The sequence below is a fragment of the Lagenorhynchus albirostris genome, chromosome 18 (assembly GCF_949774975.1).
Source record: "Lagenorhynchus albirostris chromosome 18, mLagAlb1.1, whole genome shotgun sequence".
Taxonomy (NCBI): domain Eukaryota; kingdom Metazoa; phylum Chordata; class Mammalia; order Artiodactyla; family Delphinidae; genus Lagenorhynchus; species Lagenorhynchus albirostris.
In genome coordinates this window covers 24,440,734-24,458,315 of record NC_083112.1, presented here as the reverse complement: position 1 = coordinate 24,458,315, position 17,582 = coordinate 24,440,734, and the positions used below count along the sequence as shown (strand labels likewise).

The 17,582-nt window shown below is 36.9% G+C and overlaps 1 protein-coding gene across 2 annotated transcripts in view; it reads right to left on the bottom strand.

Annotated features, from left to right (window-relative positions):
• The window catches only part of VWA8 (von Willebrand factor A domain containing 8), a 366,706-nt gene that overhangs the window by 329,619 nt on the left and 19,505 nt on the right, over positions 1-17,582 (bottom strand). The gene's annotated exons all lie outside the window — the stretch shown is intronic.

Below are 17,582 nucleotides of genomic sequence, written 5' to 3'. Positions count from 1 at the left end.
GCTTTAATAAATTCTTCAAAAAGGAGTGACGGGGTGCAGAGTCAAGATGGCGTACTAGGAGGAGGCGGAATTTGCATCTCTTCACAACTAGGGCACCTATCAGGCACTGGTGGGGGACCATGGACACCTAAGGGGACAGGAGGAAGCCCCCAGCAACCGGGTATGACATGGGGCATGGGGGGAGTAAAGGGGGAGAAGTGGAGGCTGGACAGGACTGGCATCCCTGAGGGGCAGCTGCAGGAGGGGAAGGGATCCAATGCCCGAAGGGGGAAATGGGGGAACCACTGGGAGGGCAGAGGATCAAAAGGGACCGTGGCCAGGTTTCCTCTGCCCACGTAGACCCCCAGGAACCTGCTGAGATCCCAGGCCTGATCCTCTGCCCAGCTAGGCCCCCTCCAGCCACGTGGGTTCTGAGGGAGTGGGAGGGAGGGAAGGGGGAGGAAAAGTAAAGTCTAGACCTCTGGGACTGGCACCCCTGAAGGGTGGCTGGGAAAGGGGAGAAGTTCTTACACCCAGCTGGACTCACCCACAGATGGGGGTCCAGCAGCAACAGGGGAGACCCTGGGGGAGAAAGTGGGGGACAGACGTGAAGGAATGGAAGGGAAGGGGGCCAGCGCTTTCCCTGTCTACTTAGGTACTGGGGAGCCTGTTGGGCTCATAGGCCTGATCCTCTGCCCTCAGAGCCTCCCTCCTGCCACGCAGAGCCCAAGCCCCGCCCCTACACCCCCCCAGGGCCCCACCTCTACACTCAGAGACCCCCTCTGAGACCCCCTCCAAGGCACTGGGCCTAAGTCCCACCCACACACACTCACCCAGAGCCTTACCTCCAAACTCCGGAACTCCACACTCCAGAGTTGCCCCATTCAACTTGCTGCCTCTCCCCTTCCCCGCAGGTCCTAAGCTGAGGCCCCGTCCCACGCTAGAACGTCACCCCCGCCTAGGCCCCGCCCGTCACCCCACCCCACCCCCCACCCCACCCCACCCCCGCCTAGGCCCCGCCCATGCCCTGCCCTATGCTCAAAAGGCACCCGCCTAGATCCCACCCCACCTTAAACCCCATCCCTCCCTTAGTTCCACCCCTGCCTAAGTTCTGCCCCCATAGCAAGACTTTTTTTTTTCCTCTTTTAGATTCGGTTTCTCTTTTACCTTGTTGATTCATTGTTGTGGATTCTTTTATATTTTTATTTTTCCTAATAAATCTTTTATTTTTCTAATCTTATGTTATTCTTTATACTTTGTTATTGTTCTCTCCTTTTGCTTATTCCCCCCATCCCTTTTTTTCTCTCTTTTTTATGTTATGGTTTTATTTTACCTTTTTGCAGTTGTTTCAATTATATTTCATTTTTCCTAATATATTTTTTATCTTTCTAACTTTATTTAGTTTTTTATTCTTGATATTGTACTGTTCCTTTTTTTCTTTCTTTGTTTCTCTTTTTCTTTTTTTTTTTTTTTTACCATGCCACAAAGTTTGCAGGATCTTGGTTCCCTGCGGGAGGTCAGCTCCAAGCTACTGTGGTGGGAGTTCTGAGTCCAAACCCCTGGACTACCAGAGAACCTCAGACCCCAGGGTATATTAATTGGAGGGAGGGCTCCCAGAGGTTCTCAGCACCAAGACACGGCTCTATCCAACTGCCTGCAAACTCCACTGCTAGACGTCTCAGGGCAAACAACCAGTAGGACAGGGATACAGAACCACCCACCAAAAAAAAAAAAAAAAAAAAGAAACGACAAAAAAATATGTTAAAAACCTACAAGACGAAATAAATGAAGCCAAAATAGGCAATCTACCTGAAAAAGAATTCAGAGTAATGATAGTAAAACTGATACAAAATCTACGAAACAAAATGAGGAAATACAAGAAACATTTAACAAGGATCTAGAAAACTAAAAAGCAAACAAACAGTGATGAACAACACAATTACTGAACACTGAACAATTACGCAATTACTCTAGTAGGAATCAATAGCAGAATAACTGAGTCAGAAGAACGGATAAGTGAGCTGGAAGATAAAATGGTGAAAATAACCACCAGGGAGCAGAATAAAGAAAAAAGAATGAGAAGAATTGAGGACAGTCTCAGAGACCTCTGGGACAACATGAAACGCAACAACATGTGAATTATAGGGGTCCCAGAAGAAGAAGAGAAAAAGAAAGGATCTGAGGGCTTCCCGGGTGGCGCGGTGGTTGAGAGTCTGCCTGCCGATGCAGGGGACATGGGTTCGTGCCCTGGTCCGGGAAGATCCCACATGCCACGGAGCGGCTGGGCCCGTGAGCCATGGCCGCTGAGCCTGCGCGTCCAGAGCCTGTGCTCTGCAACGGGAGAGGCCACACAGTGAGAGGCCCGCGTACCGCAAAAAAAAAAAAAAGGATCTGAGAAAATATTTAAGAGATCATACTCCTAAACTTCCCTAACATGGGAAAGGAAATAGTCAATCAAGTCCAGAAAGCACAGAGAGTACCATACAGGATAAACCCAAAGAGAAACATGCCAAGACACATATTAATCAAACTATCAAAAATTAAATACAAAATAGAAACATTAAAAGCAGCAAGGGAAAAGCACCAAATAACATACATGGGAATCCCCATAAGGTTAACAGCTGATTTTTCAGCAGAAACACTGCAAGCCAGAAGGGAGTGGCAGGACATATTTAAAGTGATGAAAGGGAAAAACCTACAACCAAGATTACTCTACCCAGCAAAAAATCTCATTCAGATTCGATGGAGAAATTAAAACCTTTACAGACCAGCAAAAGCTAAGAGAATTCAGCACCACCAAACCAGCTTTACAACAAACGCTAAGGGAACTTCTCTAGGCAGGAAACACAAGAGAAAAGACCTAAAATAACAAATCCAAAACAATTAAGAAAATGGTAATAGGAACATACATATCGATAACTACCTTAAATGTAAATTGATTAAATGCTCCAACCAAAAGACACAGAATGGCTGAATGGATACAAAAACAAAACCTGTATATATGTTGTCTACAAGAGACCCGCTTCAGACCTAGGGACACATACAGACTGAAAGTGAGGGGATGGAAAAAAGATATTCCATGCAAATGGAAATCAAAAGAAACCTGGAGTAGCAATTCTCATATCAGACAAAATAGACTTTAAAATAAAGACTATTATAAGAGACAGAAAGGACACTACATAGTGATCAAGTGACCAATCCAAGAAAAAGATATAACAATTGTAAATATTTATACACCCAACATAGAAGCACCTCAATACATAAGGCAAATACTAACAGCCATAAAAGAGGAAATCGACAGTAACACAATCATGGTAGGAGACTTTAACACCCCAATTTCACCAATGGACAGATCATCCAAAATAAAAATAAATAAGGAAACACAAGCTTTAAATGACACATTAAACAAGATGGACTTAATTGATACTTATAGGACATTCCATCCAAAACCAACAGAATACACTTTCTTCTCAAGTGCTCATGGAACATTCTCCAGGATAGACCATATTGTGGGTCACAAATCAAGCCTGGTAAATTTAAGAAAATTGAAATTGTATCAAGTATCTTTTCCGACCACAATGCTATGAGTCTAGACATCAATTACAGGAATAAAACTGTAAAAAGTACAAACACATGGAGGCTAAACAATACACTACTAATTAACCAAGCGATCACTGAAGATATCAAAGAGGAAATCAAAAAATACCTAGAAACAAATGACAATGAAAACATGATGACCCAAAACTTATGGGACGCAGAAGAAGCAGTTCTAAGAGGGAAGTTTACAGCAATAGCATCCTACCTCAAGAAACAAGAAAAATCTCAAATAAACAACCTAACCTTACACCTAAAGCAATTAGAGAAAGAACAAAAAAAACCCAAAGTTAGCAGAAGGAAAGAAATCATAAAGATCAGATCAGAAATAAATGAAAACAAAAGGAAGGAAATGATAGCAAAGATCAATAAAACTAAAAGCTGGTTCTTTGAGAAGATAAACAAAATTGATAAACCATTAGCCAGACTCATCAAGAAAAAAAGGGAGAAGACTCAAATCAAAATGACAGAATTAGAAATGAAAACGAAGTAAAAACTGACACAGCAGAAATACAAAGGATCATGAGAGATTACTACAAGCAACTATATGCCAATAAAATGGACAATATGGAAGAAATGGACAAATTCTTAGAAATGTACAACCTTCCAAGTCTGAACCGGGAAGAAAGAGACAATATAAACAGACCAATCACAAGCACTGGAATTGAGACTGTGATTTAAAATCTTCCAAAAAACAAAAGCCCAGGACCAGATGGCTTCACAGCCGAATCTATCAAACATTTAGAGAAGAGCTAATACCTATCCTACTCAAACTCTTCCAAAATATAGCAGAGGGAGGAACACTCCCAAACTCATTCTACGAGGCAACCATCACCCTGATTCCAAAACCAGACAAAGATGTCACAAAAAAAAGAAAACTACAAGCCAATACCTCTGATGAACATAGAAGTAAAAATCCTCAACAAAATACTAGCAAACAGAATCCAACAGCACATTAAAGGGATCATACACCATGATCAAGTGGGGTTTATTCCAGGAATGCAAGGATTCTTCAATATATGCAAATCAATCAATGTGATACACCATATTAACAAATTGAAGGATAAAAACCATATGATAATCTCAACACATGCAGAAAAAGCTTTTGACAAAATTCAACACCCATTTATGATAAAAACGCTCCAGAAAGTAGGCATACAGGGAACCTAACTCAACATAATAAAGGCCATATATGACAAACCCACAGCCAACATCGTCCTCAATGGTGAAAAACTGAAACCATTTCGTCTAAGATCAGGAACAAGACAAGGTTGCCCACTCTCACCACTATTTTTCAACATAGTTTTGGAAGTTTTAGCCACAGCAATCAGAGAAGAAAAGGAAATAAAAGGAATCCAAACCAAAATAGAAGAAGTAAAACTGTCACTGTTTGCAGATGATGTGATACTATACATAGAGAATCATAAAGATACTACCAGAAAACTACTAGAGCTAATCAATGAATTTGGTAAAGTAGCAGGACAAAAAATTAATGCACAAATGATGAAAATCTGAAAGAGAATTTAAGGAAACATTCCCATTTACCATTGCAACAAAAGAATAAAATACCCAAGAATAAACCTACCTAATGAGACAAAAGAGCTGTATGCAGAAAACTGTAAGACACTGATGAAAGAATTTAAAGATGATACAAACAGATGGAGAGATATACCATGTTCTTGGATTGGAAGAATCAACACTGTGAAAATGACCATACTACCCAAAGCAATCTACAGATTCAATGCAATCCCTATCAAACTACCAATGGCACTTTTCACAGAACTAGAACAAAAAATTGCACAATTTGTATGGAAACACAAAAGACCCCGAATAGCCAAAGCAATCTTGAGAAAGAAAAACGGGGCTGGAGGAATCAGGCTCCCAGACTTCAGACTATACTACAAAGCTAGAGTCATCAAGACAGTATGGTACTGCCACAAGAAACAGAAATAGAGGTCAATGGAACAGGATAGGAAGCCCAGAGATAAACCCACGCACATATGGTCACCTTATCTTTGACAAAGGAGGCAAGAATATACAATGGAGAAAAGACAGCCTCTTCAATAAGTGCTGCTTGGAAAACTGGACAGCTACATATAAAAGAATGAAATTAGAACACTCCCTAACACCATACACAAAAATAAACTCAAAATGGATTAAAGACCTAAGTGTAAGGCCAGAAACTATCAAACTCTTAGAGGAAAACATAGGCAGAACACTCTATGACATAAATCACAGCAAGATCCTTCTTGACCCACCTCCCAGAGAAATGGAAATAAAAACAAAAATAAACAAATGGGACCTAATGAAACTTCAAAGCTTTTGCACAGCAAAGGAAACCATAAACAAGACCAAAAGACAACCCTCAGAATGGGAGAAAATATTTGCAAATGAAGCAACTGACAAAGGATTAATCTCCAAAATATACAAGCAGCTTATGCAGCTCAGTATCAAAAAACAAACAACCCAATCCAAAATGGGCAGAAGACTAAATAGACATCTCTCCAAAGAAGATATACAGACTGCCAACAAACACATGAAAAGATGCTCAACATCACTAATCATTAGAAAAATGCAATTCAAAACTACAATGAAGTATCATCTCACACTGGTCAGAATGGCCATCATCAAAAAATGTTGAAACAATAAATGCCAGAGAGGGTGTAGAGAAAGGGGAATCATCTTGCAATGTTGGTGGGAATGTAAATTGATACAGTCAGTATGGAGAACAGTATGGATGTTCCTTAAAAAACTAAAAATAGAACTACCATATGACCCAGCAATCCCACTACTGGGCATATAACCTGAGAAAACCATAACTCAAAACAAGTCATGTGCCACAATGTTCATTGCAGCACTATTTACAATAGCCAGGACATGGAAGCAACCTAAGTGTCCATCGACAGATGAATGGAAAAAGAAGATGTGGCACATATATACAATGGAATATTACTCAGCCATAAAAAGAAACGAAATTGAGTTATTTGTAGTGACATGGATGGACCTAGAATCTGTCATACAGAGTGAAGTGCGTCAGAAAGAGAAAAACAAATACCATATGCTAACATATATATGGAATCTAAAAAAACAACAACAAAAAATGGTTCTGAAGAACCTAGGGGCAGGACAGGAATAAAGACACAGACATAGAGAATGGACCTGAGGACACGGGGAGGGGGAAGGGTAAGCTGGGATGAAGTGAGAGAGTAACATTGACATATATACACTACCAAATGTAAAACAGATAGCTAGCGGGAAGCAGCTGCATAGCACCGGGAGATCAGCTCGGTGCTTTGTGACTACCTAGAGGGGTGGGATAGGGAGGGTGGGAGGGAGACCCAAGAGGGCGTGATATGGGGATATATATATGCATATAGCTGATTTACTTTGATATATAGCAAAAACTAACACAATATTGTAAAGCAATTATACTCTAATAAAGACGTTAAAATAAATAAATATAAACTAGTGATGTTTTCTTAGTATCCCAAGGGGCAACATAATACAATGGAAAGAAAAAGCCTCTGAAGCCAAACAGACCTAGTTGTGATTTCTCATCCTGTCCTTTATCAGTGTCCTTGGACAAGTATTCTGAATCTCCCGGGCCTAAGTTTTCTTATTTTCAAGAGAGCAGTAATAATACTTACTGAGTACAGTTATTGGGAGGATTATAGGTAAAGCACCTTGTCCAGTCCCTCAGATAGTGAGAACTAGGTGTGGAAGGATATTAAAAGCCCATCTTCACCTGCACCGTCCTCTACCTGGTGTGCACCCTGGACAGCAGGCTGCAAGGTATGGATTCAGTGGTCATGAATGAGCTTCTGGGTTTACTCAAATTACCTCCTGCACCTAGAGACCACCCGGAAAAAATAAGGGAGAAAGGAACCTACCTAACTAGTACAGCCTGTGTGAGGTGCTTTCCCAAGACATTACATTTTATTCACCAGAGTCATCCTATAAGATTGCTCAGAAGAATGTGAACCCAGGCTCATCACACTCCCTGCATGCATTACCATCTCAAGAGAGATTTCAAAAGAATCACAACTAATCTCACTGCAAGTGCACGCTCATTTACTAAACTGACCTATCTACCGTGTATCACTCTCTACTAGGATATAATAGACATCAAGGGGAAAAACAGGGGAGCAAGGGGCATAATACAATATGTTTAGAATCAAAGTCCTCATTATTTACCACATGCGCTAACTGAACTAAGAAATTAAATCATTCACACAGTTACATTTATTCAGGATCTTCTATATGCTTAGCGCCAAGAACACAAAGATAAGTACAATAAGATCCTTTGAAGGTGTCAAAGGAAAAAAATGCATATATATAAAGCCTTAGCTTATATAAGCCACTCATCTATAAAGTGGGCTGATGGGACTGATCTAATACCGATAGCTGTAATCAAAATTAAATGAGAAGTATAACAATGGCCAGTATAGTACTGAGCATAGAAAAGGTATTCAGTTTTCCTTAAAATTGGAAAAATACTTCAATATACATTAAATAAATCAGAGCATATACATATACATTAAGTATCAAGCTATACATTTTTTGTGTAGAGGTGTTAGAATAAGAGTATTTATGCAAATTTTCTTGTATTTGCATAGGGAAACACAGGAAGAGGAGGAAATACTTCCCAATTCATTCTATGAGATCGGTGTTACCCGAATACCAAAATATGACAAAGACATCATTCAGTCCACCACAGTTATGGACTGAATGTTTGTGTTCCTCCAAAATTCATATGTTGAAATCCTAACTGCCAATATGATAGTATTCGCAGGTGGGGTCTTTGGGAGGCCATTAGGTCATGAAGATAAAAGCTAGACAAAAATAGAACACATGTTGTATTATTACATTTACATAAAATTCTAGAAAATCCAAATAAATCTACAAAGTAGATCAGTGATTCCCAAAAAAGGGAGGAACCAGGGGGCATTATAAAGGGGCACAAGTAAACTTTTCAGAGTGATGAATTTATTTGATTATTATCTGGATTTTAGTGATGTTTCATGGTTACATACATATGTCAAAATTTATGGAGTCGTACATTAAATATGTACAATTTGTTGTATGTAAATTACACTTAGTAACACTATTTTTTAAAAGATTAGAATTAAAATGTTAACAGTGCTTATAATTAGGCTTACAAATGATTTGCATTTTATCCTTTGTTTCAGTGTTTCCCAAGTTTTTGTATTGATGTTTTGTTTTTGTGATAGAAACAGTTATATTTCTTTTGAAAAACCATATTGCAAAGTAATCATAGCCATACTGGAAGTAGAAAATAATTGTGATACACAGAGAAAGTAGCAATTTGATGGGTGACATATATTAGAATATTTTGACTAATCAATAGATCACAATTTAATACCCCAAATTCAATTTGCAATTCAGCCTCTTAAAATGCTTATCCATAAACTATTGCTAAATTGTGATAATTTACAAAAGACAACTTTGTTGATCTTAATGTAGCTAGTCATATTCATGACAAGACAACAATAATCAAAAACATAAAATGAGATCAAGGAATGACCTTCAGTTATGAACACATCTCAGAAGAAGCAAGAGTTTTTAGATCCTGTCAAATTCTTTAAACACAAAGCATTAACTTTTTATTTGTATGAGTCAGTTCACAGAAAAAGCAGTTATAATGGATGTATTCTCTAATTTAATAAAGTTTCACTTTAAACATGGGAGTTTAATAGCTTTTTTAAAGTTACAGTCTAATATATACTTACTATAACAAAGAAAAAAATCCGAAAAATTAAATGATTCCTTTCATTTCCAACCCCACTCCTCACCCAATGCCCCAGAAAGAAGTCAAAGAGCCTGGAGCTCGGCCTTCCACACTTTTCTCTGTGTACAGGGAGACATATAATACACCTGCAAAGGGTGTTCCAAGTTTGTTTGTTTTTTAAAACAAAAATTGTATCATACTTTATATACTACTCTGCAGTCTTCCATTTTTGCTTAACAACACCATATGGACACCCTCTAGGTCCACAGATATAAATCTAATTTATTCTTTTTTAACAGCTGCAGAAGTTTCCATAATATATCTGTAAAATAATTTATTCAACTATTCCTCTACTGAAACACTCAGATTGCTTCTAGTTTTTGTCACTATCAAAAAACAACAAAATGCTTCAATATATATTGTGTACAAATATCTTTTTTATGTGCTGATTTTTCCCTTAATGGACAGAACCTAATAAAGAAACTGCTACATCCAGAAGGTATTTTATTTTAATAGCTATTACCATATTACTTTCCAAAGAAGTCAAATGAACTCACACTTCCACGGCAATGTACGAAATGCCACTTCCCTGCGACCTTGTAGGTACTGGACATTATAATACCTTTTAATTATGGCCCAGATGATGTATGAATATTGCTATCTTATTGTATAATTTGCATCTTTCTAACTACTAAGCAGGGTTAGAACATATGTACATATGCACATATTGGCCATCTGGATTTCCTGTCCTGTGGTATGCCTATTTAAACCCTTTGCCTATTTTCTACTGGATCATATGATGTTTCTCATCAATTTATATGCTATATTTGTATATAAAGGGTATTAAACCTCTGCCTATCATATATGTTATATATGCATTGAAAATGTGATTTTTAAGTTAGGGGTTTAGTACTTGAATTCATTTAAACAATGTCATTAATAGTGGTTAAATTGCCAGGTAAATACAAAGAAGCCTATTTAACATACTACCTAGCTCAAAAAAATGTATATCTGCAATGAAACTTGCAGAAAGCAACAACAGTCATTAATAGAAAATAAAAAGCAACAAAACACATCAATAAACTTCATCTTCCGTATGGACTTGGGAGAAAGAAAATTAAAGAAAAACTAGGCACTGAATAAACACTGCTATAGAGACCCCAGAGGAAACTTCAGGGCATGTTCAAGAGCTTTAAAAGTTGATGGGACTCTTCCTTTTGAGGACTCCATGCTTAAAAATATATCTAAAGGAATCTCAAATGAAATCCTTTTCCAAAGTAAATTCTCATGTAATGAGAGGCAATTCATTAGGACACTAGTAAAATTAAGGCAAGTCTTAAGGATTGGAGGCTTTGCTTCTCAGATTGTTTTTCAAGCACTGACGATTAAGTAAGGGAATCTGAGGTAACACCTCCCTGGAGGCCTTTTGTGTAACCTCTGTCACTAATTTATTAAAACTGACAAGTAGCTGCAATGATTGTTCCACATTATCTACCCTGACACAAAAATGACATGGCTTTTCCATGCTATTCTGTCATTTATAACATTGATGAATTTCTCAAACCTCTTAAAATCATTTACAAAAATCATTTACTAAAGACAAAGGTTCTTTCCCCCCTAAAAAAACTCTCATCCTGTAAATTATGCCCAAACTCGCCATTTTAAGAGCACAATGCTGTAATTCTTGCAGTAAATCTTTATGGGCCCTAAGAGTTCAGTGTGTCCAGTAAACCTTAAATGACCTCACATATAATTGGTTCACTGACTGCAACAAGAAGATTATGTAAGGAAGCAGAAATATAATTCTGAGGTCAGGTTTAAAGTCATCTCTTGAAAACTTGCTACCTTGGAGCACCACTTCATATGTCAAGCCTTGGAAGAAATACCAGCTTTGATACAATATCGTTTAACTTCAAGCACAAAAACATGAAGGAACCCCTTTTCAACAGCTGCCAATTTCAACTAAGCCTTGAGGTTTGGTTTTCATACAAAAGGCAAAAAAGCTTCAATTATCCACTTCAACACTTGCAGGTAAGAGACTAGGGACTAAGATGATAAGTGGAAGTTATAATGGTCAAGGCAGGAGGTAACAAGACCTAGATAATAAAAAAACTAAAGAACAGTCCAACTCTTATGTCTATTATATGCCAGGCACTGGGCTAGATACTGCAGCTAAAAAGATGTCCTGCTGTGCCCAATGCTGTGAAGACAGAAACAGTTCAAATGAGAAGCTGACAACTGACTACAAAATATAAGCATTCATTATCTCAATCAAATGGTCAGTGAATTAAGAAATTTTACTTTGATGAGATAGTACTGCTTTTGTGTGGCTTTTAGTTGAATTTTAGACTTCCACTTAAGAATACCTCTAGTCTATAGCTTCTGCCAGTTAGCAGGATTTCTACCATTCCATTAAATAGACGCTAAATATGAATATCAGGGACCATAGTTCAACACTGTGACTTTTATTTCTTCATTAGTAAAATACAATAGTGATGTTCAATGCTCTAAATAATAACTTTAATTAAGATAGAGATAAAATAAAACTGCCATGCTTCAACTATTTCAATATTTTTCAATAATCCTTCCCACTTTTAAATTCCAAAAGAGTTTTCTAACATCGCAGGACTTATTCTAAAGAAAGCCGCCAGAGACACTGTGGCAGACTATAAAAGAAAAATCAAACAGAAGTCAGGAAATCTGGGTTTTGCTACTAATTAATTAGTCTTCTGACCTCTTTCTTGTGATCCTACTTTCCCGGCTATAAAATGAGTTCCAGAGAGGATAATAATTGCTAAAGTTCCTTTCCTTAACAAAAGTCTATCATTTTATGTTTCACTTCAAAATATTAAATATCCAAGAGGCAAAAAGCTAAAATGAAGCATAAATACAGGAAAGAAAGTAATAGGATATCAAACTTCAACAAAACATCATTTCCAAAATATTTTAACATATTTTTAAAAATAACTCTTAGGGAGAAAAAATCCACCAAAGTTCTCTCATGGCCAAAACCCATAATTTCTAATCAGTCATGTAATAGCAAGAATGAAGCCAAAGAACTGTAATTTTCCCAATCTGGTAATAGTCCCTGAGAGAGGGAGAAAACGTTCAAAGAACTGTATTTGAACATAATACAGTAAATAGTTGCATAAAAACATGTTATATTATGCAATACAATATATCTGTCCAATCAATGTGTAGCAACCAACACATAATACTTATGTGAATATGTGAGATTTTGGTTGAATTAGCGTGGCCACTTTTCCTATTTCAAGTTAACAAAAGCCCAACAGTCTTTTTCTTACAAATGGCACAGTTGCTCCTAAGAAAGACTAGCAGAGGCAATATAACAATTTACTGTTGGGTAAAACATATGCTATCATCCTCTTGATATATGGTAGGAACAATGATGAATGGATAGCAGGCACAAACCATCCAACTGATTTCAGTATAAACTCTCTTCTGATATATTTCAAAGGGTAAGCTACTAATAACGAAACACAAAAGAAATGAAAACTTTTGATTACATAAGAGATGCATGCAAACAATAATAAAAATTGAAAGTATGTAAACCAGAAAATGTTGAGGGCTTTTCTTTGTTTTTCTGGGGGGTTTTCGTGACAATTTATGGGAGTTTTGCTATATTTAGGAACAGATACCTTTTACACTCTGGGACTTGGTCTGAGCCAGCCACTGTATTGTCCCTCAGTCATTTGCAAAGTATGAGAATACATTCATTCAAAGCACATGCTTGTAAGTTTTTAAATTGATATTATTGCTAGGATCCCTTGAATTCTTGAAGCTAGTACAGACAGTCTTGTTAATTCTCTCACTGAATAAGAAGATCCTCAAAATGAGTAAGTATCTGTGATTATGACAAAGTACTTCAGCAGACCCCAGACAAGAGACTATGGCATCTTAGTTGTTAAAAGAAGGGATGGATAGTGCCTTGTTGATAGCTATCAGGCAATGACCATGCTTCAGGTCTAGGTGAGACTGAAAAGGCCAACATTCTTTCCACACTGTAAATATGTTAAGTTTGATCTTTTTAAACTGAAGTGTATTTGAAGAGCCTACCAACATTGGTGATCTGCAAACAACCTAACTGAGGGCAAATTCAAAATTAAATCTAGCTGAAATATATTCCAGATTCATTTTTTAGGGATAAGACTGACTGAAGATGACTATTTTTAGCATATCTCTTAAGCAGAATCACAGCAGCCTTTAGTAATCCCCATACTCAATAGTGTCACAGGCATGGGATAATGGAAGATGAAAAGGAACAAGAATCAGGAGACTGAGGAAATGGTTGTACCTGGAACTCATATGTATTCAGCACTTTGTGCCAGGCACTATCGTATATATTTCACATATGCTATTTGATTTAATCCTTACAATGTATCAGTGAGGTTAAAATGATCATCCCCATATAGTCAAGGAGACCCAGAACAGTCAAATGACTACGGAAATTGACACATCTGAAAAGAAAGAAAGAAGGAAGTAAGGAGGGACGGAGAGAAGGGAAGAAGGGAGGAAGAGAGAGAGAGAAAGGAAGGAAGGGAGGGAGGAAGGAAGGAAGAAAGAAGGAGGGAGGGAGGAAGAGAGGGAGAAAGAAAGAAAGGGAGGGAGGGAGGAAGGAAGGAAAGAAATTCATACATCTAGAAAGTAGTACAGTCAAAATTTTAAACATAATTTCCCCCCACCAAGTAGTTTCCCTACAGAACTCAAACTATACAGCACTTTTCTTATTGTCTATCAAGAGCAGATATTATTCTTCACATCTGAAGCTTATTATAAAAAGTTAGCTACATTCATAATGAGAAAAGACCCAGAAATCAGGAAAAATGAGTGGGTTTTTTTTTCCAATTATCACGTACCTATGACATGTAAGATGTTATAGATCTATTTTGTTAATTTTTCTCTAGACAAGTATAACAACTTGTTAAAGAATTAAGCCATTAGTCTCACCCCTAGAAAAGAAAACCTGTCTATTAAAATTATATGATTAGGCATAACCATTAAATAATGAACATCAAAAATAAATATTCCTGACTCCCACTTCTAGTTAGGATGGCGAGAACTGCAAGAGAATTTCACTTCCAACATAACAACCAGGACAAACCAGTTAATCTACAAAAATCACAGTTTCTTAAAATCCATCATACAGCTAAGGATACAAAGAAATCTAAATGAACTAGATTATAGAAAGTAATGAGCCCTTTCAAGGAGAGAAGAGACCCACAGCTAACTTTCATCCCTGGTAGAATGGCAAGAGGAGGAAGAATCTGCCATAGATGTGTCAGGGTAAACAAGGTGAACTTTTAACAAACCTATAACGGCCATACATGGGCTGGCATGATGAGAAGTCCCAGCAACAGAGAAAATCTGCACCTACCACCAACTCTTTCCCATTCACGTATTCAAGCATGAGAGATGAAAAATAAAAAGGAAAACTAGGGACTTCCCTGGCAGTCCGGTAGTTAAGACTCCATGCTTTCACTGCAGTGGGCATGGGTTCCACCCCCAGTGGAGGAACTAAGATTCTGCATGCGGGGCAGCGTGGCCAAAAAATTAGAAAAAAAAAAGGAAAACCAAATGGACACGGTAGAAATGAAATATATTAACCAAAATGAATGAATCATCAGATGGGACTAAGACTGAACATACGAAACAGAAGAGAGGATCAGTTAACTTAGTTATGGACAAGAAGTTGATGACAAAACTGATGACAGTTATTAACCCATAGATTCAAGAAGCTTAGAGAAACACAACAAAGATAAATTCAAAGTAAACCGTACCTTGGTACATCAAGCCAAATTTCTGGTGAAAAGTAAAAAATAAAAAAAGAATCTTAAATGCAGATACAGAAAACAGACAAGTTACAAACAGGCAAAAAACAAAAATTATAGCTGACCTTTTATTAGAAACAATAGAAACCATAAGACAATAAAATGATGTCTTTAAAGTACTAAAAGAAAAAAAATGGCATTCCATATCCAACAATAACAAAAATAATGCTTTGAAAATGAAAGCAAAATAAACACAATTTAAGACAGACAACAGATGAGAGAATGCATATCTAGCAAACATACTAAAAGAAAGGCTAAAAGAAACTCTTCTTGCTAAAGGGAAATGCTTTCAGATGATGTATGCCTGAATCTGCAGAAAGGAATAAAAAGCAGTATAAAGCATTAAAATATGGATAAATATTAAAAGCTTCTAAAACTATCTTCATTTTATATCTATATATTTATTTTATTTAAAACTCTATTATTGCTTAAAGCAAAAATAACTATAAATATCACTGTTTTAGCAAAAATGACAATAAATATCAGTGTTTTAGCATATATGGAATTAAAATATATGTTGACAATAGTACAAAGGGTATGTGATGTAAATGAAAGTATAGTATATATAGCTCAACAAATATCAGGTAGGAAAACTCATACAGACCACGTTCAGACACGTCATAGTCAAATTATCAAAAGACAAAGACAAAGAGAAAGTATCTTGATAGCAAAAAGAAAGGTGATTCATCATCTAGAGGGGATCCTTAGTAAAATTAATAACTTCTCATCAGAAACTATGGAGGCCAGAGGCAGTAAGATGACATATTCAAAGTGCAGAAAAGAAAAAACTGTCAACCAAGAATTCTTCAAACAATAAAGGTGAAATTAAGAAATTTTCAGACAAATAAAAACTGAGAATTCATCTCTAGCAGATCTGCCCTATAAAAAATACTAAAGAGTGTCCTTCTTTCAGGCCAAAATAAAAGCACACTAGACAGTAACTAAAATCCACACAATAGCATTCCAGTAAAGGTAACTGGAATATATGTAAATGTAAAAAATATATGTAAATGTAAAAACAATATAAACATATTTTTGTTTGTAACTCTTTTCTTCTATCTGATTTAAAAGACAATTTCATAAAATGATAATTATAAAATTGTGTCACTAGATTTTTAATATATAAAGCTATAATTTGTATGACAATAATAGTACAAAGAAAGTAGAAGGGAACAGAGCTATACTGGAACAAAGTTTTTATATACTATTGAAATTAAGTTAGTATTAATATGAACAAGTTTGTTTTAAGTTAAACTGTTAATTATAACCCCTAGAGTTACCACTAAGAAAATAACTCAGGGGACTTCCCTGGCGGTCCAGTGGTTAAGACGCTGCACTTCCACTGCAGGGGGCATGGGTTCAATTCCTGGTCGGGGAACTAAGATCCTGCATGAGCGTGGCATGGCCAAAAAAAAAAAAAAAAAAGCCAACAGAAAAAACCTCAAAAAAAATACAGTAAAAGAAAAGTGGGACAGAGTGGAGAGGACAGATCGCAGAGCCATTTAGGAGGTAGAGTCAATGGAAATTTGTATTGGATGAAAGTGAGATATTCTCCCTCAAGGAGTGCATTGTCTACTGAAAGAATCTGAAGAGTGAACAAAAAAATATTTTATATTGTGCCCAATGACTGGAACATAGAACAGGGCAAGTACAGTGACAGGAGATGAGGCTGAGACTAGATCATTAAAGGTAAGGATTGACCTTTGTTCCTAAGGTATTAGAGTGCTTTAAGGAATTTTGAGAGAAGAATTGACATGATTTTGAGCAAAGAAGTGATTGTGAGTCATTAGAGAAATTCAAATCAAAACAATAATGAGATACCACTGCATACCCATGAAGATGGCTACAATAAAAAGGACAGACAGTAATAAGTGTTGAAGATATCGAGAAACTGGAACCCTCATACATTGCTTGTGGGAATGTAAAATGGTACAGCCTCTTTGGAAAACAGTTTGATAATTCCTGGAAATGTTAAACAGAGTTACCATATAACCTAGCAATTCTACTCCTAGGCACATATCCAAGAAAACTGAAAACATATGTCTGTATAAAAACTTGTATATGAACATTTATAGCAACATTATTCATAATATCCCCAAACCGATGAATGAATAAACAAAAAGTGGTATATCCATACAACTGAACACTACTCAGCCATAAAAAGGAATGAAGCATTGATACATGCTACAACATGAATGAACCTTGAAAACATTATAAGTGAAATAAGCCAAACACAAAGGCCACATATTATCCCATTTATATGAAATGTTAAGAATAGGCAAATCCAAAGAAACAGAAAGTATATTAATGATTGTCAAAGGCTAGAGGGGCAGCAGGGGGAAGAGGAGGAGGAGGAAACCGGGAGTGACTGTTAATGAGTGTGAGGTTTCTTTTTGACTTGATGAAAAATG